Genomic DNA, 27,886 nt, shown 5'->3' on the forward strand with positions numbered 1-27,886 from the left:
CAAACATTTCTCAGTGTTATTCTAATTAAGGCCCATTGTAATATGTAAAATGCTGTGTCCTCAGAAAGCCCTGCTGCACTCACAGCTGCTCCACCATACAGCAGGCTGAATGCTGCCTGATGCTCAGCTCTATGAAACGTTTATCGATCGCTGTGGATGCTAATTTGCATCAAAGCGATAATAATTTTTGAAACTGTGTTTCTGCCTTTGTTTATTTTGACCCCAGAAAGAGTTTGTTTGAAGTTGGTTCACAAACACTTTTTAAAGACTGTCCACAGACACAGAATAAGAAACATTACACTCTAATATTGACAGTGATCACACATCCCACTATGACCCCTGACCCGTAAGGATCATGTTAGGTCAAGGTCAGGCTTGGTCTCTCTCTCGCCCGATCACGTCATCAGGAACGACCAAACGGATCACGTTTGTCAAGTGACGAAGGTGGGGGTGTGAGTGGGGGGCAGGCTTCCCTCGGCTGAGGCCTGAGGAGGAGGGATCAGAGCGCAGCGGGTGGAGCGGGTGGATGTTCTGAGTTCAGCTCCGGCTGCGCGCACTTCTCCAGCTTCCCCCTCGCCTCCTCCACCTGTCTGGCCCTTTCTCCGGCTCTCTGCGTCGGACGCGCATCGCCTTCTGCGCGTCCCCGCGGGTCTGCGCTCCTCGGTGCTCGTGGCTGTGAGCGCGGAGTGGAGCAGAGTGACCGTGGGGATGTGGTGACATGCTCGCGCAGGAACGGTGAGTGAAACGTCTCGCTGTGTTCTGCCGTGACCTCCGCGCGCGCACGGAGGAAGCGCGCAGGGATGACGTGTGTGAGGGAGTCGGAGCTCTTTGGCCGTGGAGCGATGTTATGCTCAGATTTCTGCGAGTTTCCGTGTGAAACGCAGACGCGATCACGCAGCGGGGATTACTCACCTGTCTGCGGATACTGATCGGTAACGGACTGTGAGTGCAGCGGAACCGGATCCTGTAAGTTAGCGCGTCTGAATTGCGTGTCCCTGATTGTTGGTTCTGAGTGTGGGTCCGTTTGGATTCGCGTGATTTGGGGAGTGTTGGGTTGATCCTGAGGTGACACATTCACCTGCTTCTACCTGCAGACTCTTCATGTTGAATGAGCAGAGGGTGTGAGGCAATTTTTAAAGGACCCCCGTGTGCAGGCAGAGTCAGACTCTTCCTTCACTCTTGTCAAACTTGGACTTGGCTGTTTTTCCTTCTGCGCACTTTGCTGTTATCGTCGTTATTGTGTAACGTTTATGGCTCTGCAGGGGATTGGCACGACTCGATCAAAGGTGCAGGTTTGGAGTGTTAGTGTCAGCTGCTGTGGCCTCGGTGTGACCGGGTTCCTCCTCGGGTCAGCGCAGAGCCGCTCAGACCGGCTGATTCCCTTCCTATTCCAGTGTTCAGCCTTTTCTCCTCATGGTGATTAGACTGTGCCATTTCCAGCGAAGAGTCTTCTCCTCAACAGCTCCTCTTCTTACTTTAAGCTTTGTTGGGAGGTTTTAGTCCATCAGAGGGCAGAGTGTAGACTCGCAGCAGCAGAGACCCTACCCACCTCATCCACATGTTTGCGCTCCAGCCGCTGCTCCGTCTCGCTGAGTGTTAGGTGTTTGAGCGAGTGTGCTCAAAGCATTGAGAGTCATGCTGTGGTGGTGGAAGTATGGCAGCTGATCTTTTCTGTGATATTCTGTAAGTTGTTGTGTTGTGTTAGGATGACTCGCAGAAGATGAACTTTGGCTCAAACTATACGTATATAGTGCGCTGATGATCTTAACACAATGCCGAGTGAGTAGAGCGAGTGTTGTCGGTGTCATTTCCCCGACTTGTACAGATGCTGTAACAGCTGCTGCAGTTAGTAGGAAGGACTAGTGTACGTACATTTATTTGACACTCTTACTGTACTGTCTTACTAATTTCTGTACTTTTATACTTTTACTCCTTTCATGTCAGAGTTCTTAATCCTGAAAAAAAAAGAAGCTTTGAATTGTTGTCTGATTTCTAATCTCAGAGAAAAGTCGTCACATTCAGACAAACGAGAGGAGTGCAACTATCTCGGCAAAGCTGGGAATAAGACTGCAGCTACAGATCCCCAGAAATATGTCAGTGCATGAAAAATAACAGCAGACATGACATCACATGGATATGCATACATTTAAAAACAGACGTTTTTCACTGGGCCCTGCACTCAATAATTGTTTTATAATTCTTTGTCTGTTTTCACTGCCTTAAGGCACAATCAACCTACACAGGTTTCTATGGTTTCATCCTCTGCATTAAGCACATTGAGCTTGCTATTATGAAATGTGCTAAATAAATAAAATTGCCAGCAGCATTATACATTTTTCACATCACTATCGATAAATATAATGAAGTAAATTGATTACGTAAGTAAGTAAAGTAAGTAAGTTTCTGATAAATATAAAGGTTTCTTTTTACTGCTGGTTAAATGGTTTAAATCTTTATCTTCTGTCAGAAGTTGAACACGATAAAATGTAGAGCTGCATTTTAAAGAAAAATCAAAGACATAAAATAATTATTAATACAAAAAAGTCAAACTAAAATTGTTATTTTTGTGTCTCCAAATGTTTGAAATAGAGCCAAACAGGAAACACGTACTTATTTAAGAATCGTTCTCATGTAAATGAAGAAGAGCATGACACTGACACTCAAGTGTGGAGCAGCCCAAACATTAGCGCCTGTGCTCTTTCTCTGGCTCTGTCCCAGCCGCATGATTGGTTCAGCTCGGTGCTGTTCTCTTTGTCACCGGCTGTTTGTGCTGTCTGTCAGAACATGCATGGACGAGCTCTGTCCACTTTATATCGACTATGTTTCGTGTCTCTACTGCACGATAATGAATCTGATGGGTTTTTCTCTCAGCTCTGATGTTGGTTCACAAACACTTTATGAAGGCCCTTATGGAGGATAACACACAGGCTGTTAACAAATAAACATGCACGTGTGTGGTCATCTGAACAGTCTGCACGTCTAAGTGGGAAAGTTAGTGAATGCACAACACTGTCCGCGGTGGCTGCTGAAGCTCTGTGTCTGTACTGTGAGTGTGGCTAAAGTCTAAAGAAGAGCTTTAATGTGACCCGTTTACCATCTGTGTGACCAGAATGACCAAATGCAAGAGTCCAGCAGGTTGGATCAATAACTGGATCTCTCCCTCACACACACACACACACACACACACACACACACACACACACACACACACACACACACACACACACACACACACACACACACACACAGCATTTGCTGAGGATCTATAGCCGGTCGTCTCTGTGACGTGGTCGCTGTCTGCCTCCACCTGTGCTGTAGCTTCACACCTGGCAGGCTGACAGCGGAGCTCTTATGAGCCTAGCTGCATAATTAATTGGATTTAAATCATACTTTTGATCAATTACAACATTTGCATGTTGATGAGATGTATTTTCAGCCTCCTCGGCTCTGGATGCAGCGGTTACGTGTTTCATGTGTGAGACAGGAACAAACGCAGTAACTAAATCAGCTTCACTGTGAGGTGAGAAATCATAAAAGGCACACAGTTGTTAATAGTAATGATGATTTACGATGCCAATAAAAGTGACTGTAATTAACTGTGAAACCTAAACTGTGGCCCTGCGATAGGAGCTGGGGGGCTTCCTCCATATGTTGTATCGTGGCTGTGACATTCATTAACACAGCTGATGTGTTATCGCTCTGGCTGTTTATTGATATTCAAACCACTCGATGTCAGATGTCTTGTCAATTTTGCACAGTGAAAAAGAAACCTGGAGGATCTGCTCTACAGCAGATCTAAGAGCATCCCTTACTGTGTCTCGATGTACGCAGAGTAGAAGCAACAGTCATTAACAGACTTTGATTAGTCGATTCCTTAATAAGCAACTCCTTTTTATTAGAGGTGGTGATTATTGAAAGACCCAGCAGCTGTGGGAGGGGCCACCACTTTGACTCATTAAACTCATGTGGAGTTTATCATAAGCACAGCTACCCGCTGCATCCACAGTGTCGGGCTCCAGGACATGGAGTGGGTCTGTTTTCTTTCAGTTGAGTTGTTACGCTCCCTAAATTTTTGTCTCAAAGCAACACAGCACATGAGATGCCACAATGCTGCTTTAAATAATGGAAACATTGAAAATACTCCCAAAGAAAAGAGCCCGGCTAAAACAAACGAAAGATGAAGAAGATCACGAGCCCTAAACTCGACCTGGAAACCAAAGAAGAAGAAACCAGAACAGTACTGTGGGTAACTCCCTCCACCGCAGCATCAACAGAAACATGACGGTGCTGATGGAGATCATGTAGCAGGAGAGAAGGACCAAGGTGCCGTGCTTTTATACACATCCATCAAGCTTCAGCAACCAATCAGCACTTAGAACAAATCAAAGGAGAGAGATAGAGAGAGAAAGAGCAGGTTAATATGGAGGACAACAAAAATCCCAGAAGACGATGAGTGGACCAACGTCCTGAGTATGATGGAGGCCAGCTGCTGGTGGCAGAACCTCCACTCAGACCTGCAGCAGTATTAACTATTAGCATCAGATTCAGTATTACAAACATCCAGTGCAGGTTAGGGTCAGTGTTGCACTCTCTGACAAATATATTCACAATGCACAATGACATACTGGTGTATGTCATTATGCTTTAAATTTGCAAAAGAAACTAGAAGAAGTTGGACCATAAAGAGGCATTTTAAAGTCCAGTAACTGCACAATGTTTAGATGAGATTAGATTAGATTAGATTAGATTAGATGAAACTTTATTAATACCTCGGGTGGGTTCCTCCGGGAAATTCAGTTTCCAGTAGCACGGCACCGACAGAAGTTGCATGTTACAGATACAATAAGGGGAATGAGAGTAAGGATATAAGCATAAATATGCCATATAGACTTAGAGCTCTATTGTCATTGTGCAGTTTCTTGCACAGCGAAATTGGGTAGCTGAACCACAAAGGTGCTAAAGTAAGAAGAAGAGAAACCAATATACAACGAAGGCGGAAAATAAATAAATAATTAAATAAATAGAATAAAATAAAAAACAGTGTATATGTATACATATGTGAGTGGAACTATATACATGGTGTATGCGTAGGAAACATTGAAACAGACTGGGACCAAAATAATTGCACATGAGCCAAAAATATTGCACAGAACATGGTAAGACTGAGATATTGCACATAGATGATCAACAGCAGTGTCAGGGTGGATGTGTTGGGGAAGTCTTTACACACTCTTAGTTTGCATTGAGAGTACAGAATATGTCATATGGATAAATACGATTGCACATTTGAGTGAGTATATTGCACAGTGATTATTGCACAGTTGAATATAAAAAAAAAATATTTCAAATATTGCACAGTGTAAAAAAACACTACAGCTCAGTTGTTCTAGCCCTCCTTTGTCCCCCCGTTTCCCCTCCCTCTCCCCTCCAGTGAGGAGTTTAATACAATAATGCAATTCCTAGAAGATCCTACTAGTAATCCTAGTAGTAAGTCTCTACTAGTAATTACCGGCCTATTTCAAAATTGCCATTTATAAGCAAATTACTAGAAAAAATTGTAGAAAATTAATTCAGGTCCTTAAGGCAGATTACAGATTGTTGACCCTTTTCAATCTGGCTTTCAAAAGCAGAACTCCACTGAGACTGCTCTCTTAAGGGTCTATAATGATCTGTTAATCCCTTCTGATGCAGGGAATTGTTCTGTGATCATTTTGCTTGATCTCAGTCCAGCCTTTGATACCACTGACGACAAAGTCCTACTTAACAGACTGAAGGTTTTGGCTGGTATATATGGATCTGCTTTAGACTGTTTTTTCCTACTTATCAGAAAGGACCTTTTCTGTTAGGACTGACAGGTTCGCCTCTAACATTGTCCCCTTAACCTGCGGGGTTCCACAGGGCTCAGTTTTGGGTTTTTATTTTATTTTTACATGCTTCCTTTAGCTGGCATTATTCAATCTTTTAGTGACATTTCGTATCATTTCTATGCTGATGATTCAACTGCATATGTCCTCAGCCTCATCAGCTGCATAGGCTGTCCACCCTAGTCCAGTGTTTAACTCTGATTGTTTTTCAAACAGTTACCTTGTTTTAAACACAAATAAGACCGAGAACATGATTGTAGCTCCTCCTGAACTACATTCAAAAATCAGTCAGGTTCTTGCCTCTCCTCTTTCTGTCCTTCTGCCAAGTCAAATATTCGAAATCTTGGAGTACTATTTGATTCTTCTCTGGGCCTTGACTCACATGTAAAATCTTTTCTTGTTCCTGTTTCTTTCATTTAAGGACATTTCTAAACTGCGACATGTGATCTCCTTAGCTGAACTGGAAAAAATTGTTCATGCATTTGTGTCATCGCCTTTAGATTATTGTAATGCCCTGTTTACCAGCTTGGACAAATCATCTCTTTCTCACCTCCAAGCTATACAAAATGCAGCGGCCAGGCTACTGACACGTTCTAGCAAGCAAGCTCACATTACTCCTATTTTATAATTTTTTTACATTGGCTAGCAACAGATTTTAGAATTTGTTTTAAATTCTTGTTTTAACACACAGAGCACTGAATGGCCAGGCCCCATATTATTTATCCAAGCTTCTTACAAAATACACTGCTGCTCGTTGTCTTCGCTCACAGACTCAGAGTTTCTTGGTTGTTCCCCGTACACAACTGAAGACGACTGAAGACAGAGCCTTTCAGTCTGTGGCACCAAGGCTGTGGAGCAGTCTACCACCACCACTATGTTTGGTTGACTGTGTGGAATCCTTTAAAGAACAGTTATAAACTTTTCTATTTAAAAAAACCTTCTGTTGATCAATGCGTTTTACTTTTTTTTTTTTTTTTTTTTACATTTTTAAAAATTTTTTTTTACATTTAACCTTTTGTGTTGTTTATGTTGTCTATTCATTACTTTTTAATTATTTATTTATTTATTTATTTTTATCCTTCGTGTACAGCACTTTGTGACTGCTGTGATGGGTCAGCCAGGGTCTCTTACACAGAATCAGAATCAGAAAGGGTTTTATTGCCAAATGTTGAGCAGGTTTACAACATTAGGAAATTGCTGCGGTGCTTCAGTGCGAACATACTGTCATAAATTACGCTTAAATAGACATGAAAAAATAAATAAATAAATAAATAAAAATAAGAATAAGAATTAAAAGTGCTAAGTAGATAGATATATACATGAGTGCAGGTGGTGATCAGTGCCAAACATGGAATGATGCAGTGAACACAGCGTAGGGTCATGTGTTAGTGGTGGGAACAGTCATACGGTTATTGTTCATGTGTCCAACAGCAGAGGGGAAGAAACTGTTCTTATGGCGAGAGGTTCTGGTGCGAATGGACCGGAGCCTCCTGCCTGAGGGGAGCAGGTCAAACAGACTGTGTCCAGGGTGAGAAGGGTCAGCTGAGATCCGAGCTGCACGCCCCAGTGTCCTGGAGGTGTACAGGTCCTGCAGAGATGGGAGTCTGCAGCCAATTACCTTCTCAGCAGAGCGCACAACATGCTGCAGTCTCTGTTTGTCCCTGATAGTGGCTCCAGCGTACCACACGGTGATGGAGGAGGTGAGGATGGACTCGATGATTGCAGTGTAGAATTGCATCATCGTCTGTGTTGGCAGGTTGAATTTCTTCTGCTGCCTCAGAAAGTACATCCTCTGCTGGGCTTTCTTGATGACGGAGGTGATGCTCCCACTTCAGGTCCTGGATGATGGTGGTACCCAGGAAGCGGAATGAGTCCACAGAGGTGATGAGGGTGTCAGTCAGGATGATGGGGGGGAGTGGTGCTGTGTGCTTCCTGAAGTCCACAATAATCTCCACTGTCTTCTGGGCATTCAGCACCAGGTTGTTGTGGCTGCACCAGGACACCAGACGTTCAACCTCCCTCCTGTAGGCAGACTCATCTCCGTCCGAGATGAGTCCAATAACGGTGGTGTCATCTGCAAACTTGATTAGCTTGACAGACTGGTGGGTGGAGGTGCAGCAGTTGGTTTACAGGGAGAAGAGCAGAGGAGAAAGAACACAGCCCTGAGGGGAGCCAGTGCTGATGGTCCGGGAGTCCGAGACATTCTTTCCCAGCCTCACATGCTGCTTCCTGTCCGTCAGGAAGTCAGACAGCGTCATCCTCACAGAGGGTCACTCCTGACCAGAGCCTGCTGCAACCAACTGCACTTTAAGAGACCGAGCAGAGCACCCGCACACTGCGCCACAGCCTGACACACTTCAGTCAAAGAAGGAAATGTCAAACCTGAAGCTTCTAAACTTGTTTCATGGGGAAACACAGGAGCACAAAGATGTGCGTGGATGCAGAGTGCGATGGGGATCGAGTGGAAGATTGATAAAATCCTGTAAAGGTTGTTGTAAAAACAGCGCTTCACTTCCTGTTTGCTACAGATTCTTTTAATGTGGTTGGCGGCAGGAGAGGTCACGCTCATTTCAAATTAAAAAAAGACAAAAACTGGAGAAAGTTATTTGGCTGTTTGTGTTTCCACAAAATATTCAAAAATTGTGTAAACAAAAAAGCTTTCCCATGTTGTTAGTCCCATTGTGTGCAGTGTGTAGGGTATTATTGCCATGACCTGTTAAACTGTTGTGCGTTCAGAGGTAACAAAAGGACATTTAGAAACAAAAACTGGCAGAAGAAGGAGGATAATAAAGAGGCATAATGAAGCAAGCAGGGTTAAAGAGAGAGTCACACAGAGACAGAGAGGCGGCGAGGGAGACAATTGGGGTAGCTAGAGTTCACGAAAAATACAAAAGGGGACACGTATGTGAAAGAAAAAGAGCATGAAGGGCAGGAGAGGTGATGCCGGGGGCAGGAGCAGGGGCGGGGAGGTGCACTGCGGGAGAGAGAGGGTATTTATTTTAGGTTAACCTCAGACACTCCGCTCGACAACCTCACTCACACTGCGAGACGCTTCATGACAACCAGCTTGTCATGCTGCTGTGCGTGTGTACTGTATATGGTTATTATTTATTACATTGTTGTTATGATTGTATTATTCTTGTGTGGCTCGTTTTCTGGGTGTCGTGCCTGACTCACACGAACACGTTTCTTCTGATAAATGCACCGGGAGCAGCGAGGGATCGAACCGCCAACCTTCTGATTCCTGAGCCTCAGTATAATGAATCCAGCTGCTGGATGAATAAAAGGACTTGTGAATGTGGGTTAGTTGGACGTTGCTCTTCAGTGTGTTCTCCTCTAGTATTCAGGAGGCTAACCTCACTGAATCAGTCTCTCTGTTCATGTTACAGCTCTGCAGAGACATAAATCTTAAAGTTCAAGCTCAGGGATGGTGTCAGAGAATAAAAGCGAACGACGTTGAGGAGGAGGCCTTTGGCTCGCGTTGCTGATCAGTGAAAGAAATAAAGTGTGACAGAGAGGATCCCTGCAGGATGCAATGGGCGACTTTGAGTGTCCTCTGTGTTGGTGTGCTGCACAGCTGCATGAGTTCAGGTACTCGAAGTCTTTATGTGGACTGATTTAATGCTCCGAGCTGTTTTATTCTGATCTGTGCTCCGTTTTATTGATCTTTTTGTTCAGTTATCACACGTGGAGGTGAACTCAGTGAGCTGGTACACTCTAAGTCAGTCCAGATAAGAAAGTCAGCAAAATTCCCCAAATGTGAGAAAGTAAATGTCGTCTCTCATCATTTATGCATCAGGCTGCTCCAGTCTGCATTCACCTTCAATAAGACTCAGGCCATTTGTTCCAGCTGAAGCACACAGGAAGACTCCGGGGTCTGTTTGCTTTCCTGCATCGCTGTTTCACGTTAGAGTCGTTGCTGCTGACGTGTGTCTGTGCCGGATCTGCACACGTTAAGTGCTTTTTTTGGGAGAGCCTGAGGTGGATGCTTTTTGAGTAGCATGATATAATTCTGCTTCTGTTTAGATTTACACTGTCCTTGCCGTCTTTGAATGGTGAGAAAAGAAAGTCGTAGATCTTGTTGCCATTTTTAGGGGGTGGGCGGAGACTCTGAGGGACTTGTTCCTGTCCACTTTAATGATGCCGCAGGAGCTTCAGAGCTGTCATTCCTTTGTTTGGTTCAAAAGCCTTTAAGTCCTTTTTAAATCATTGAACAGGTGTGTATGTGATTTTAAAAAGCAGCTGTTGTTGCAGATTTAACATCTTTAATTTTGACTCTTTTTCTCTTTTCTGATTTGATTCTTTAGTCTTTGTTTTTGCTTGTGTTTCAATGCTGCTGTCTTTGACTCAGATATTCTGATACTGTTGTTCAGCAGTGGTAAAGGTTTACTTGAGGGCGTGCTGCTCCGGTCATTGATGAACTAGGACTGTGAGTGCACCGAGGGTGATTTAGGATGCTCACTGGTTCCTGAGTGCTGATTGTGATTTCACAGGTGCACAGACCCTGCTGCTCATTCTCACTTAAAGTTGCGTGTACTGATTTAATGTGCACACATCAATATTAGCCTGTCCTGTTCCTGTAAAGCGTCTTTAGCTGTGAGTCAGAAACGACTGCCTGAGACACCATCGTGTTTCCTAAAGCGAGGTTTGAGAGCAGCTTCCTCCTGTCACGTACGCGGTGATGTGATCCACACTCCATTTCTGTTCTCTCAGGACAGCGAGCTGAGATTCACCCCAAAAACCAAGCAGAGCAGAGCAAAATGGATCTCAAGTGGGGGTGGAGGCTGCGTAGTGTAGGAGTCTGGAGCAACGCTGAGCAACAGAGAAGCTGGAAGTTCGGTCAAGGATGTTATCACACAGTCAGCTGCTGTTTGCTGTTTTCTTTTCAAAGCAGCGTCAATGAATTCCTGCAGGAAACGTAAAAAATTCAAACTATGTGACACAGCAGCAGCACCGGAAGCTAAAAACTGACATATTTGGTGTAAACTGAGCCGACGGTTTACTCAGAGGCTCTAAAAAAGCCAGGAGTCAAGCGCTGAGCTTCACGCTATTTATTTATCACAAACATCCGAGCCTTTCGTGAGAGATGATGTGAGTGATGAGATGGTTGTACTGTAGCCCGTTTAAATGTGTGCGAGGAGCCGCTGTTTAAACTCCTCCCTGACAACTGTTTATAACCGCCGGGTCTTACTGGCAGAAAGAGGGCAGCATCCGGGGGGCAAGAGCAGCTATTTCAGCATCTTCCTCTTCTCGTGGACAGCATAGAGGAAAACGCAGAGATGCTGCAACTAAATTTCAGAGTTGGTGCACGTAAAGATGGAAATGAAATGTAGATCTGTTTTGCTGTGAGTTATGTGTCTGTGCAAAACCCCAAAAGCTTAAACCTGCACAGGTAGCCTGATATTATATATTGTACATATATTTATTAGTTTCAGATGTAGCCATTCTTGTATTTTGCTTGTTTACATTATTGTATTTTGCACAACTCTGTTGCTTGTGAAGCTCGCACACAAGAATTTCACTCACATGTGCTGTACCAATGTACCTGCACATGTGATGTGACAATAAAAGTGATTTGATTTGATTTGATTTGATGAAATCACAACCTGATGAGCACAAACATTAATCTTGAGGCTGTCACACAGCCACATGCAGAGTTTCTGTGTTAAAAGCTGAGTTTGGTCTATTGTGCAGCGCAGTGCTCTCCGGGGCTTTCTCATTTCACATTTGGCTTTGAGAGTGAGGCAGAAGCTGCTGCTGTCTAATAAATAGTTTGGAAGGGAACATGAGAAAAGAGAAGCCTGGAGCGGGGCGTGTTTACACGATGGCATGAGTGTGTGTGTGTGTGTGTGTGTGTGTGTGTGTGTGTGTGTGTGTGTGTGTGTGTGTGTGCTGGTCACAGAGGCTGGAATCGGGTCTCAGTCACGGAAACGTAAACGGTCAAATCACAGCGTGCGGCTCAGCTCACACATACGAGTTACGCTACCGGAAACATCACGGTGTACAGCAGTGATCAGCGAGGACAGTGTTTACCGTCACATTCTAAGGGCAGCATACAAACAGGATGAAGCAACGACACAACAAAGTCGAACTTAATGATAATCTGCATTTACAGATATCATATTGGTTTTTAATAATCCTGTCTTTTTGTCAGGTGGCGTTACACACAGTGACCTGAAATTGTCACATGGTCACATGATACTGTTTCCAATAGAAGCAATGGGATTAAGATCAAGAGTCTATAATCATATGCTGGTGCTGGTTTTCCACGGGAGTTCTTCCTCCCGACAGTCGCCAAATGCTGGAGTCATCTTTAATAAATAATAATAATCTTTAATAATTCCAGTTTTACCTTTTATGACATCACAGGTGACCTTTTTCATGAACTGACCCACATAAATCAAAGCAAACAGAATCAAATGGCAGGGCTGCTCAGATCAACGATTCAGATTTTATCTGCACGTTTCATGCATGTTAGCGAGGTTCGAAGAGCTTCACACATTATTCACAAGCTGATAAGACTTAAGGAGAAATCCTGAAAAAACATCAATATGTGACCATTCAAACACAAAATATCAGTGAATTAAATAAGTACGGTAAGAGCCAATAAAGAAAAAACATGTACTGCCGTTACGTATTTAAAATACAAAATATGAGTAACTTTATTCCGTTACAGTTACCGTTTAAAAAGGTGGTATTTAGAATACAGTTACTTTGTTGAAATAAATGGATTACACGGCAGTATTTTCCTGTTTCATATTGTGGCGGGTCAGGACTGTTTGGGTTTTGTTTGACAGCTATGTTCTGTTGTTCCAGGAGGCAGCGTTACAGTTGCCATGGTTACAGGGCGACGCGCTCTCTCTCTGCGACTGTGTGCTTCCTGGGTGAGAGAGCGCCTTTTTGTTGTTGTTGTTGTGCTAAGCTAATCCGGTCGTTAAGTGATGACGTGACAAATCCTACTAAAGTAGTCTGCGTTTAATATGGCTTTTGTGTTGTTAACATGTTTAATGTTATGTATTTTCTTCTATTTAATCTCAAAAAGCTCCTAAAACAGTCAGTGATCACTGTTGACCTCCCTCGGCTTTTATTACCGCTAATCATTTATTTAAGCTCAGTTTTTAAAACCTTAGGATGTAACTACAGCCCAGCCCATGCAGCAGTATATGAATGACTAACCTCGTATTGTGGATGGATTATCTCAGTTGTTCTCCTGGCTGAAGTTTGGTCCTTTTACAGCATCCTGCCATGCGATCACATTTGTTCCTGACCACCGAGAACACTCACGTTAACTTTTATTGAGTGGAAAAAAAGTTAGCTTGTTTATGTTATGCTAACATAGCTGTGTCGCTAGCGGTCACGTAGCGCATCATTATATACCAGCTAGCCAAACTTCAGTAACCCTACAAACGTCACTGCTGTTTAGTTTTCTGTCTTCATTTATGTTGGAAGTGATAACAGAGCTGTATGTTTGAATTTGTTTCCAAAATCCCGCAGTCAGGACATGCTATATTGTATTTAGATAGAAGCTAGCGAGCTAACTTCCTGCTAACTTCTAACTCTGTTAAATGTCATAAATTCCGTTTTCATGGATGCTTGGATGTTAAACTCAATTGTTACACCTGGTAGAGCAGAACGCTGATAATTTTATTAAAGATGAAAGACTTTAGACAGTTTTTCAACTCTCAGTAATGCAATAGTGATCGTTTGATATATGGACCTGCAGCGGAGTTTAGGCCCAGACACGGCTAGTGACGTCAGACTTAACAACCGGATAGGCAGAATGCTACAGGCATAGCCCTAAAGAATGTAGCCTCATGGGCAGTGTAGTCCGTGCTGCAGAGAGAATGGACTGCCATACCCGTTATGTGTCTGTGAGCGCGAGGAGGGAGAAAAAGGAGAGTGGGAAAGTACGAGTTGTAATCGAGCAGAAATGGGAGCTGGAAGCATCTAAATATAATAATAACCACTGCAGCCAAGAAGAGTGCCTGACGAGCCCAGTTGTAAGTAAGCTATTAAGACTCGACTAAACACCGTGTTCGTGTTTTCCTCTGAAACAATGGTCGTGTCCAAATTCATCCTGAGGCCGCATTTGTAGACCGATTACGTCACAGTGACGCGCCGAAGGCTGTCCAAATTCGTAGACTCCTCCGAATGCAGCCGACAAATGCGTCCTCCTTTTCTCCGAATTTGAAGGATGGGTCAGGTGTGTCCTTCGTGACCTACCATATCCCAGAATTCATAGCCCAGCCAAACTCCAGTTTCCAACAATGGCGGCTGCTACTAAGTTTTAAAATTACTCATACTAATCTTTCTGGGTCACAAAATAAACTTTTAACATATTTTCACGTTTAGCAGGTAGCAGACGTTTTCGGAGACGTCTGCTACCCACCAGCTCGATAGCTAGCCGGGAGCTCGAGGGTTACTGATGCGGCCGAGAACGGCACAACTCCCGGCACACTCCCGGGTTAAACGTAATATATAAGTCACTTAGACAACCTAAAAATGTTATTGTTGGGCTTTTTTCAGTGTTTTGTAGACCGTGAAGGCCGGGTCCTCAGGAGGATGCAGCCCATGAATTTGGACATGACCAAGAAGTTCAGTTGGAGCAGCCTTTCAACACCTCTCTCTGTCTCAAACTTGACCCAGACAACAAAGTAAAGCTATTTTTCGGCTACAAGCCCAACACGGAGCCCGACGTATTAGCCAGAGGTCCCTTTACTACGGTTCGGAGCCGCAGACCTTCAGTAATAGTAATAAATCACACAGCAATAGTACATTCATGTAGTTGTAAAAAGCATGATATTAAGTAATCCAAAGTATTCAGAATACGTTACTGTCATTGAGTAACGTAACAGAATACATTACAAAATACATTTTGGGGCATGTATTCTGTAATCTGTAGTGGAATACATTGTAAAAGTAACCTTCCCAAAACTGAGAATAAATGAATGAAATTCACTAAAAACCAATTACATCATAAAATAGAATAAAATGTGAGTGAGTGAGTGAGTGAGTAGATAAAATGATGCAGGGTCGGGTTCAAATCATGAAGCAACGATTAAAATATCTGTTATGTTAAAGAAGGTAATAAAGTAAGAAACTGGGCTGGAGAGGAAAGGTGGTCTCTGAGCTGTGTCTCTGTGGAAGCAGCGAGGACCTGGCCATGTCTGAAGCTGTAAAGTTGAAATTGTTCAGCTGATCTTTGATTTGTTCCCCTAAACAAAAACATCTGGATTCATGCATGGCTGAAACATCTGGCCTGTCGCGTTCAGGTGTGTTGGAATGGAAGAGAGGACCAAATGCAGGACTCGCAGGCTAGTTGAGAGCAAGCACGGTGTTTATTATAAGGACAGGATGAACTGAACTGAGTGACTGAGCTGGACTGGAAACCCACACGAGGAATCGATGATGATGAGACAAAGAAGTTAGGGAAACTCAGGGCTGAAATACACTGGATAATGGTGATGAATGGAAACACGTGAGAACACAGCTGAACTAAAGACACAGGAAGTAGAACTGAACATAGTGCACAGAGAAAAAAGGCCAACGCAGTAAAACACGGGGTCAACGATCCAGGAAGCCTGATACAGCCGAGTCTCTGCCGTCTAAATAAATGTCCTAAAATAACAAAACCTTGTAACATCTGCACAAACAGCAGCTGACATCATCCACTCAATACAGCATGAATTCATTGGGTTTATTTCTTTATGGATGTAGTTGTCTTAGTCTGGATTTAAAAACCTCCTTAAGCTCAGTTACAAACATCATAAATTCACTTTCAGGGAGGTTACAGTGTGCTGCCCAAACTACTGTACCCTAAAGCTTTTTTTCATTTAGATCAGGAAAACCAAAGGAGAGAGAAGACGGCATGACCGCAGAGGACAGACAGGTGAGGAGGAGGAATGCAGGTATACCTGGGAACGGAGCTGGGACCCTGTCCATGCTGTAACTGACAGCCTGTGGCGAGCTGTGGATGCTCGCTGGGATCAGGAGAAATATTTTAGTTTGTGGCGATCAGAAGCTGGACTCAGCGAGCACCAACACAGATGGTGAGAGTCTGTGTGTGCTGAGACAGCGAGGCCCGTCTGCTGTTCCCCTGACCCGAATGTGGCATCCATCCAGGATTTGAGTTTCATGGACACTTCTGTTTGTGACGGTGTTTTAAACTGGAGGATCTAACTGTTAACAGTCTCTCTGTGAACACTTTTTAAAAGCAACCGCTGAAAATAGACCACGGGCTGTGTGTTATTTAAATATAGACGTGTGTGGCATTGACAGAGACATCAGAATCTCAGCTCAAAGCCCACAAAACCATTTCCATGAGCAGCAAACAGCTGAAACATGAAATAATTAAAGAACCAGTAAACACATCCTGCACAAAGACGTAAACACAAGGTGCAGATTCCCCCGCTCTCTGCAAACATCTCACAGGCTCGTGAGAAGTTCCCTCACATTTTAAATTTCCCTGAACCAAAATTAGGCATCACATTTGAAACATTAGCACGAATTCTGTATCACCTTTGTTGTCTTGCTTCTAAAAACTCCACCGTGATAAAACCACACTTCCTGCACAGTGTGCTTCACGAGCAGTTTCCCATCACTTCTTTACGCAGCAGTCTGCCATGTGTACAATGTGGTCGTCTGCTTTTTGATCTGAGAAAACTCAGCGAAGGAAACCTAGTTTCTGCTATTCAGTACTTTCAGCTTTCACATATGGAGACAAATTGTTGTATACTGCGGTGCAGTGAGGTCATAAATGATGGGTGTGGTCAATGGCAGCACTTGGAGAGGCTGTGGAGTTTAAACGATGCTCAGCAGCAGCAGCAGGCTGAACACGGATACAGGCAGGATGGATCCATGCTTTAAACTCGTCAGACCAGGAGACACTTCCCTAGCTTATGTTGTCCAGGTTTGAGAGTCTGTGTGAGCCATAGCCTCAGTTTCCTGTTCTTACTGACAGCAGTGACACCGGTGTGGTCAGCCAGTCATTTCCTTCCACAGAGATGATGCTGGCTGGATATTTCCTCTGAGCTCAGAGATGGTTAGAGATCAGTGTGTGAAACACTCAGACCAACAACCATGCCATATTCTTTCTTCATCTTTCTGATGCTCAGTCTGAACTTCAGCAGCTCGTCTTGACCGCTGAGCTGCTGCCACGTGAATATCTTATCATATTATTCTTATTATTGACATTACAGGTTCTGTAATCTGAAAATAAAAACCAATAAAATTGACATTATTTTTTATTATCTGATCAGCTCTAGAATAGGAGCTGATTTTCAGGAATAGAGGGAATAATTGCATATTTGTTTTTGCATTGAAGTGGATTGTTCCCAGACTTCATGAAACAGACTTCATGAAATTGTTTGCTGGGTTGTGTGCTCTGATTATTCTGTAGCATATGTTTGCCCACCTGCTGGGCCATGAAGAACCTGATTGCTTTCTGGTTTTGTCTTGCTATTAATCCCACAGATGATATTCTGTAAGGTCGGTGCAACAGTCTGGAGGGAAAACTTCTTTAAAGCTCCAGCTGCAGTCACTTTTCTCCACCTAACGCCTCTTTGCTATGTCCTGGTTTGGAGCAAGCCGACCTCCACGGCGGGCACAGGTTCAATCTGACTCCACCTGCCTTATTCCTCATCGAACCCTCCAGCTCTGAGCAGAAACTCTTTCTGAGTGTGCCAAAGGCTGGAGAGGCGAGGGAGATGTGTGCTCAACCCACGTGCTCAGAGTCATCGAAGGCCTCGTTCTGTTGTTTTTCTTATGTGTGGAAACAAAAAATCCATCACAATGGAAAACAAGAAGAGCATTTACCCTCTTTGGGTCACTGAAGATGTTTGAGTAACAGATGAGATTTTTTTTGGACTTTCTGATTGTAAGTGGGAGCAGCTGGGGCCTGTGTACTTGTCAGAGTCTGCACTGATCTGCTGGCACTTTGTCACAGATGAGCTTGTTGGTGTTGGTCTCTTTCAGCTCAAGTGGAGATTCAGTCACACCACAGGCGATGGAAATGGAAAGGGCAAGGCGAGTGGAGAGCTGAGCTAGTTTGGATACATTTGGGGAAAAAGGAAATCCAGCGAAGGCAAATAGGAAAAAAGAAAGAGAACTTTGATGGAGAGACAATGGATCCATAACAGATGGATCGATTAGCTGCACTTTGCCTGGAAGACGCATCCATGCCTCCACATGTTCACTGCCTGGACTTCTATTCCGTGGGAGCGAAACCTGCTTCTTCCAGACTGTTAGAGGAGAGATGTGACTAGGGGATAGCCTGTCCCTGAGCTCCGCAGGAGCCAGGAAAGGAGACGGAGCTGGTGAAATGCCAACATCAGTCTGTGAACAAGCATCTGCAAACTGTGCGACTGTTTACTTTAGGTTGGGAGCTTGGTGCGAACTCATTGGTTTATCCTGGCAGTGCCGCGTGAGCAGTCAATAACAGGAGGCTGAGGTGGCACCAATAAGACCCGAGGACCTGACTCCACGGAAAAACACACACAACGGCGTGCCGTTAGCGTAATGCACTCAGCCTGAACTCTCGTACAGAGACTCAAGCAGACACGATAACCTGGAATCAGTGTTGTTATTGTTGTGAACAGGTTAGCATGACAGCACTCTGATGATGCGCTCATCCCTCAGAGAGGAGAACATCTACAGCTTTGTCTGTGATTTGGAAATGTAAGGTTTCTGTGTCAGCTTTTTTTTTTAATTGCTCGTGGACTGAGCTTCAATCTCACTTCCCTTTTTGACAGCAGTCATTTAACTCAATTTCCTCTAAATTTGTGGTATATAAAAAAGAGCAGCTGAGCAGCAGGTAAAATACAAGCTTTGTGGGATGTGAGCAGCTGCTGGACTCAGAGCATTGTTCCGTGCAGCTGCAAACGAGTTTCCAAACATCCAATCTGTTTCCTGTTGCCATTTCTTCATTGCATGAAGAGCTTTAATTGATCTGTTGATTTAGGAACTGAGGCAAGTTAGTGGTAACCTGGACTTAACATGAGATCCGACTGCAGCCAAAACTGAAACTAATCCGTACTTGGCACACCTCGGCATAGACTGAGGTCCCACTCAGGTTGGATGTTCAGCTAAATGGTTGGATGGATGTCCACATTAAGAATACTGCACCCATGCAGAGTGGACATAGCAGCATCCATTACATGGTGGATTCCTCGCAGCATTCCCATCTGCATGCATTGGACTGAGGCACCCTGTAAGCGGCACTATTAGGAGATGATTTAGGAGAACATGGTTCCCACCGCATGCTGCTCCCCAGGAGATCAAACTGTCATCTGCTAATATATTAGCATGAATATGAATGTTGTGATGTCACAGTGGGATATGTGTGACCTGGCAGATGTTTTAGGTCATAAAAAATAAAAAATACTCAATTCTTTCCAAATAAAAATCATTACTGGTGAGAAACTGAAGGGAGGGAACTTCCTGTTATTTACATCCCGTGAAGCTATGTCCTCTTTTAAAATTAGTTTATGGTTCCCTCAGTGACCACTGGGCAGTATGTGGATTTATTGGTGTTTATTTATGGATTTTTTAGGAGCAAATAATTTCAAAGCAGACGAGGCAATAAAAAGACTTTGTCTGGAAAAGCAAAGAGTGCTGACTAAACTGAGAGATCTTCCATAAGTAAAGTGTTTTTCGGTGATGATGCAGCAGAAAATGTGACCTAAATCATTTCCTGATTGGAAAGCTCTGCTGATGATTAAATAAAATCTGTGAATCCTCGGAGCACAAACGGTCAGGATGCCTTTTTTTCTAATTGAAGAGAAATTCATCTCACAAGTTCAATCAAGTGCACCTGACGCACACTTCCACGGTGGCTCAGGCGTCTGCGGGGATAATCCAAGCGCTCCTCAAGTGCCTCTTCAGTCTGAAACAATTTTCTAATGAATGTGCAAAGAGATCAGCGTGGTTAGGTCCTGGGGTGACGGCGGTGCTCTAACCTGAGAGCAGAGCCATGCTGAACATGTGAATGTAGGGATTGATTAGAGGACTCCCAGCAGTATTATTTTTTAAATCCAATTCATTTTGTCAGATAATCTTGAGCTTGTGATGTCAGAGCTGCTCTCTATTTCATGTTTAAAGTTCATTTGAATGTTGCACTTTATAATATTCAGAATAATAACGTTTATTTGTATAGAACCAGAATCACGAGGAGAATAGATGTGCGTCACATTAACATAGACAGACACGTAAACGTGATCTATGAATGGATTCACTTCCACGTCTGTGATTTAAGTATGGAAGTGTAGTACTATCACTAGTAGTTCCTCCAGACCTTTAGTTAAACAGGCTGAGACAGAGGGCAGCTGTTTCCCCTCAGAAAACACAGAGACATGTACAAACTGAGGTTTAAATTGTAGTTTGGGACTCACTCAGTGAGTCTAATCGTGCCTGAATTATCTGGCAGTTATGCTTCTCGAGAAGCTCGTTAATGAACGATCAAGATGAGATGCACAGAGATGATCAGATATGATGATTAAAATCAGGGATGGTTTCTTCCTGTAGTGAATTTGAAAGTTTCCATCTAATGGTCAAAGTGGTTTTGTTATCAGAAGCACGCAGTGGAGGAGGCTGGCTTCAATATGTTTGATTTTATTATCCTCCTGCAGGCAGATATTAAACTGTGTCACCATGCCTTCAGTAAGAAGCAGGCAGGACGTGTGTGTGTCTGTATGTCTCACTGTCAGAGTGTGGATGCATGAGATCTGTTATGTGTGAAGTTGTGCAGTCTTGCTGTTGCGCTGCTTTTTCCTCGATCATGCACGTTCATGCACAGAGCTTTGAATTCTGAGCAGCAAAGTCTGCGTTCAGAGCTTGAAGCGTGTTCACGTACTGTTGACCTTTGTGTATCGCGCTGATTTATTTAGTCTTTGACTCACTGCTTTGGTTTAGACTCTGAAAATAATTCGGCTGTCATCGGGAGAGACGGTTTGGTTAAATTTACACACCACGGCGGTGAATGAGCCACGGCAACTGCTTTGACAACAGCAGGCAGATTTTTATTTCTGTAAAAACCTGTGAACGTGAGGAAATACAGGTTTTCCTTGTTCGTTACTCTCAAGTGCAGATAATCTTTGTACTTCTGTCTCTATCTGGTAATAGGGCCGGGCAATATGGCCTAAAATTCATATCGCGATATAATTTGAAGCATGTTCGGTAACGATATATATCACGATATATTCTTTTCTTCTGTATAACGTATTCGCCACACTATAAGGCACACTTAAAATCCTTTATTTTTCTCAAAAATCGAGAGTGTGCCTTGTGTATGAATTCTGGTTGTGCTTACTGACCTCGAACAGATTTTGGCGTGCAGAAATCTGTTAAAAAATGTTTTAGTACAACTTTGGTAAGCCGCACTGCTTGATGGATTGTCAGAGCATTACGGCTGCTGTAGTGAGGAGCTTCGCGGAGTAATCTGGGTCCAAAACTCCGTCCACTTCAGGTCCCAAAGTCAAACGAACACGGTCTAAATTCTTTCATCTTTAATAAAATCATCAGCGTTGCTGCTTTATCGGGTGTAACAATTAAGTTTAACATCCAGCCATCCATGAAAACAGAATTTATTAAATTTAACGGAGTTAGAAGTTAACAGGAAGTTAGCTTGCTAGTTTCCACCTAAACATTTCATACCATGTCCTGACTGAGAGATTTTTGTAACTAATTAAAACGTACAGCTCTGCTATCACTTCCAACATAAATGAAGACAGAAAACTAAACACACAGCTATGTTAGCATAACATTAGCACAGTGAAGCTGGAGGATGAACGCCAACTTTTTTTCCACTCGACAAAAGTTAACGTGAGGGATTGTGGTGGTCAGGGACAAATGCAATCGCATAGCAGGATACTATACACGGGCCAAACTTCAGTCAGGAGAACAACTGAGATTATTCATCCACAATACGAGGTTAGTTATTAATATATTGCAACAATATGGGAATAGAGCAGCTGCGAGAGAATTCAACATTAATGTTATGCAAACTTTGCTCTGCTCTGGAGGCATAAAAAATCTCACTGGTGCAGTTACGTCTCAGTGGGTGGAACACAAGAAATGAATCTGACGTTTGGAAAGGTCAGAATCACCCTGTTTATCGAAGGCTCTGAAGCTGATCCCAGTATTTGTCCTCTGTGGTGGGAGCTCAGAGCTGGTCGCTATCCTCGCTCTGCGTTTCTGCTTGTGCGTCTGATGACCCGTTGAGCGATGCCTCGTTACTGCCACGCTGAAACGAGTCAGTCTGTGGGCTGATGAGTTGATGTAATGACTTCTATTTTCAGCTGAGACCCCACTGAGGCAGCTCTGTTTTGAAGGCCGGTTCTTCCTACACACATTTGAATTTGTTCCGTTTGTGGCACAAAAAGCCATTGTGCTGTTTCAAATGGGGACGGTTAAATTTATTCATACTCTGCACTGTGTGTCGACACAAACTGCGGCGCCTAAATGATGGCTTCCTGTGACCTGCAGTATAACTGCAAACATCAAAGCCCTGCTTTATGATGTTAACAGTAGTTGTGTTTATTTATGATGTGGGTTTATTGATCTCTGTCTTTAAGTTAGTAATAAATCAGAGGTTCATACACACAAACAGGCTATTATAGCTCTATGGTGCTTTTTACTTATTTATCGTTAGGATTAATAATCGTAGGGACCCCTGTGCTGCCATTTAAGGCATGTCTTGGTTTTATGGGTCATTCACTGTTTAGCGTGTGCTTGCAGCTCTAACAAATCTAAAAATAATTCCTGCAAACCATAAAATCACATCACACATGAACTTCGGACAGTTTGAGGAGCAGGTCGGGGTGCTGCTGCTGTTTCACATGTTGCTCGCAAAAGGAGTATTCTCTGTTGTGTATGTGAAGGGTTAGGGTTAGATGTGTTACCTGTGCTTGACACACATGGAGTAATTGGACATGATGCAGACTGTAGGCAGCTGGGAGGGTAAAGTCCATCTGATGTCTGATGGCACTGAGCTGAAGATTTCTAGTAATAAACCATTTGGTGACTTCATAGCACAGTGGAGTCCCAGCAATGGTAGGACTCCCTGGAGCCTAGACCCTGGTGGTCGAGGTGGAGATAAAGCAGGCGGAGACTTGGATGAGGCTGTCTGAGTGACCAGTGATGGCAGAGCACAGAGTTTTTGTCCTGTGAAAAATAAAATCCACCCTTACTGCTTCCATCAGGAGGACACCCGGGTGCTGCTAATCAGGTGAACATGATTAACTCAGGAGTGTGAGCACCTCTATACAAGCAGAGTTTTAGCAGTGTGCAGGTCTGCAGCATTCAACTGTGATTCACGTCAGGCTTGGACTGTTCAGGCATCAGGCAGCAGGTTAAAGTCATAGATAAAGGATGGATGGATGGATGGATGGATGGATGGATGGATGGATGGATGGATGGATGGACTGACCAACAGATGGACAGATGAATGGACGGACGATAGATGGAAGGATAGATGATTGGATGGATGGATAATGATGATAATATGGATGGATGGATGGATGGATGGATCAATGGATGGCTGATTGATGGATATTTTTGAATTTTTAAATGTTAAATTTATTATAAAAATGTTGTGTTTGTGGCTGAGGACCTGTCTGCTCATTTTCACCACAGTTCTCACAGTTTTTGAAACATGAATTACAGATGATTAAAGTATGCCTGATGAACTCTGGAGAAAAAAATAGCAATCTAATGTAATGGTTTTCATGAAGTGGTTCTTCATCATTTTAAGAGCTGATTATGACTTCTGTAAGGACTCTCTCATTTATCTTTCCTGGCTGTGAGACCAGGGCTTGGCCTCAGTTGATGATCAACTTGTCACAATAAAATTACCAGTTGTGACTTTGCAGCTCAGTAAGAAAACGTCCCGTTCCTTTTTCATTTTTTCCAAATGAAAACTTTCCTGGTAAAAGCCCTTTGTATGAAGTCTTTTATGTTTTTATTGTCAAAGGTTTCCAGCTATCAGCACAATCAAGAATCTAATGTGTCAGATAGCAAATACATAGTTGCTTTGAAGATAGATGGTTTATAATACTCTGACACATGTGGACTCTGAGATCAACTGTAAGGTGTCCCTGTGCCAGGAATCACTTGCTTAAGACGAGCAGGATTATGACACTGCCATAAAGAGGTGGAAGTACGAGAATTCACAGAGACAAGAGCAAACAGGCCACAAAGAACTCAGAGAGAGCTTTAAATAAACCCACAGATGCAGACTAATGTGACACGGAAGTGTTGGTGCAGCAGCTTGGACGGTGTGCTGTGTGGGGATGTTTGTAGAGAGAGTGTCTTTCATAATCACTTTATTGCCGCCGTCCAATGAGGCTGTTTGTCTTATAAATTTGATCATTGTGAATCTTTCTGAAGCTGAATCACTACAGAGTGCCATGGACACCTTTATGAATTTGAGGTTAAATTGTAATTTAGTCATGGGGCATAGTTTTAACAACATGTACCACTAAAGAGCCTCGAGTCAGTGTTTTGTAAAAGCACAAAATAGCAACAGTTCACTATATAAATAAAACTCAATTAAATTTAAAGAAAAGGTGTTTATTTACTGGTCAATCCATGTTCCTACCCTCACCTGTGGTCACAAACTTTGGGTGGTGACCAAAACAATGAGGTCACCTGTATAAGCGGCAGAAGTGAGCTTCCTTTGAAGGGTGGCTGGGCTCTCCATTAGAGGCTCAGGAGCTCAGTCACTTGCTAGGAAGTCAGACTTAGAACCGTTCCCTCAGAGGAGCCAGCTGCTGTGGTTCAGACACCTCCGTGAAATCTGCTAAGTGATTTGTTTTGGGAATGTCTAACCTGAAAGGAGCCCGGGGGCAGAACCAGGACTTGCTGGTGAGATTATATCTCTCGACTGGCCTGGGAATTATTCTGTGTCCACAAGAATGACCTGGAAGAGTCTAGGACAGGGGTCTGCAACCTTTAACACCCAAAGAGCCACTTGGACCTGGTTTTCACGCAAAAGAAAACACTGGGAGCCGCAAATACTTTTTGAAATCTAAAATGAAGATAACACTGTAGATATTGTTTGTTTTACCTTTGTGCTTTGTGTGAACAACTAAAGTAAGTAAGTGAAGTTTATTTATCAAGCGCTTTTCACAGACAGGCAGTCACAAAGCGCTGTACACAAATATTAAAATAAACAATACAATCGATAGACATTATACACAATGTAAAAGATCAAATGTAAATAATGTAAAGAATATAAAATACGTAGATCAACAAAAGGCTTGTTTGAACAGAAAAGTTTTTAACTGCTTTTTAAAAGAATCCACAGAGCAACTAAGGTGTGTTGCTTAAATCCATGAAGTGCTACAGAGAAAATTACATTTTATTTCTGTAATTAACACATTTTGAACTCTTAAAGAAATATAACAAAAGGAAAGACACCCAGCTGAACTAAAATGATCCATGTAGCAAACAAAAACTGTTGTGAGCCTCCCCCCTCATATCGCCTTTGGGCTTTTGGAGCCTTGACCTGACTTTTAAAAAATAATTGGGAAAAAAAGCACTATGCTGCTTAAAAAAAAAGATATTTGCAAAATTCTGCCTAAATATGTATTTTACCTGGTAAATGTATGTGGCGGGGCGTGGTCTCCAGTGACGCTACAGCGGAGGCGGACGCACCTGACTGGCACCCGCAATCACGCCTCACCGCCTGAAAGTCTGTGCCATCTATGCTGTTGTGTTGTCGGACTGTGAGCTGAAAAGCTACAGCCGGCTGTATGCGTACAACAACCGTGTGTGAAAAGCGGTCGATAAAGAGATGCTGAAAAGCATGTTCATGCAAACATCGTCGGGTCTGCCGTGATATGTTTACAATGGGACTTCTGGTCCTGAACCTCTGCGCACAGCGTCTGCAAATCGGGGCTGTACGAAGTCACTTTCATCTTTACGCAGGATTGTAAGCTGTCATCTGTGAGGCGTGAGGGGTGTCTGTTTTTAATCAAATCAAATCAAATCACTTTTATTGTCACATCACATGTGCAGGTACATTGGTACATTACATGTGAGTGAAATTGTGTGTGTGTGTGTGTGTGTGTGTGTGTGTGTGTGTATACATATTTTACAAATTAAATAGAGTAAACAATAAAATAAAATATATAAAAATATACAGAGTTGAGACATGTGCAAAACAGTGGCATTACTGTACAGTATGTAGTGCATAATGTTGAAGTTCCAGTAGTGAAGCTGAGGTGTCTATGAAGTGTTCAGCAGTCTGATGGCCTGGTGGAAGAAGCTGTCTCTCAGTCTGCTGGTACGGGACCGGATGCTGCAGAACCTCCTTCCTGATGGAAGTAGTCTGAACAGTTTATGGCTGGGGTGACTGGAGTCCTTGATGATCCTCCCCGCTTTCCTCAGGCAGCGCTTCCTGTAGATGTCTTGGAGGGAGGGAAGCTCACCTCCAATTATCCGTTCAGAGCACCGCACTACTCTCTGGAGAGCTTTGCGGTTGTAGGCGGTGCTGTTGCCGTACCAGGTGGTGATGCATCCAGTGAGGATGCTCTCAATGGCACAGTGATAGAAGGTCCTAAGGATTCAATTCAATTCAATTCAATTCAATTTTATTTATATAGCGCCAAATCACAACAAAAGTCGCCTCAAGGCGTTTCATAGATACAGAGAAAAACCCAACAATCATATGACCCCCTATGAGCAAGCACTTTGGCGACAGTGGGAAGGAAAAACTCCCTTTTAACAGGAAGAAACCTCCGGCAGAACCAGGCTCAGGGAGGGGCGGCCATCTGCTGCGACCGGTTGGGGTGAGAGAAGGAAGACAGGATAAAGACATGCTGTGGAAGAGAGACAGAGGTTAATAACAGATATGATTCAATGCAGAGAGGTCTATTAATACATAGTGAGTGAGAAAGGTGACTGGAAAGGAAAAACTCAATGCATCATGGGAATCACCCGGCAGCCTATGTCTATTGCAGCATAACTAAGGGAGGATTCAGGGTCACCTGGTCCAGCCCTAACTATATGCTTTAGCAAAAAGGAAAGTTTTAAGCCTAATCTTAAAAGTAGAGATAGTGTCTGTCTCCCGAATCCAAACTGGAAGCTGGTTCCACAGAAGAGGGGCCTGAAAACTGAAGGCTCTCCCTCCCATTCTACTTTTAAATACTCTAGGAACAACAAGTAGGCCTGCAGAGCGAGAGCGAAGCGCTCTATAGGGTGATATGGTACTACAAGGTCATTAAGATAAGATGGGGCCTGATTATTTAAGACCTTGTATGTGAGGAGCAGGATTTTGAATTCAATTCTGGATTTAACAGGAAGCCAATGAAGGGAAGCCGAAACAGGAGAAATATGCTCTCTCTTTCTAGTCCCTGTCAGGACTCTTGCTGCAGCATTTTGGATTAGTTGAAGGCTTTTCAGCGAGTTTTTTGGACATCCTGATAATAATGAATTACAGTAGTCCAGCCTGGAAGTAATAAATGCATGAACTAGTTTTTCAGCGTCACTCTGAGACAGGATATTTCTAATTTTAGAGATGTTGCGCAAATGGAAGAAAGCAGTCTTACATATTTGTTTAATATGTGCGTTGAAGGACATGTCCTGGTCAAAAATGACTCCAAGGTTCCTCACCGCGTTACTGGAGGCCAAGGTAATGCCATCCAGAGTAAGAATCTGGTTAGATACTATATTTTTCAGGGCCGAGTACAATAACCTCAGTTTTATCTGAATTAAGAAGCAGAAAGTTAGCGGCCATCCAGGTCTTTATGTCTTTAAGACATTCCTGCAGTTTAACTAATTGGTGTGTGTTATCTGGCTTCATGGACAGATAGAGCTGGGTGTCATCAGCATAGCAGTGAAAATGTATGCTATGTCTTCTAATGATACTGCCTAAGGGAAGCATGTATAATGTAAACAGAATTGGTCCTAGCACTGAACCCTGTGGAACTCCATAATTAACCTCAGTGTGTGAAGAGGACTCTCCATTTACATGAACAAATTGGAGTCTAATAGATAGATATGATACAAACCACTGCAGCACAGTA

The 27,886-nt window shown here is 43.3% G+C and overlaps 1 protein-coding gene across 4 annotated transcripts in view; it reads left to right on the forward strand.

The window, feature by feature from the left end:
• The first annotated feature begins 519 nt into the window (after positions 1–519).
• Positions 520–27,886, forward strand: part of htr4 (5-hydroxytryptamine receptor 4) — a 163,110-nt gene continuing 135,743 nt past the window's right edge. For 2 of the 4 annotated variants that reach the window (XM_080309274.1, XM_080309271.1), the window contains exon 1: positions 602–735. The gene's annotated coding sequence lies outside the window, so the exon portion shown is untranslated. Of the gene's footprint in view, positions 736–806; positions 967–27,886 lie in introns of those variants that run through there. The other 2 variants (XM_026185333.2, XM_026185309.2) reach the window with 2 other exon arrangements.

The sequence above is a fragment of the Astatotilapia calliptera genome, chromosome 2, assembly GCF_964374335.1.
Source record: "Astatotilapia calliptera chromosome 2, fAstCal68.1, whole genome shotgun sequence".
NCBI lineage: Eukaryota > Metazoa > Chordata > Actinopteri > Cichliformes > Cichlidae > Astatotilapia > Astatotilapia calliptera.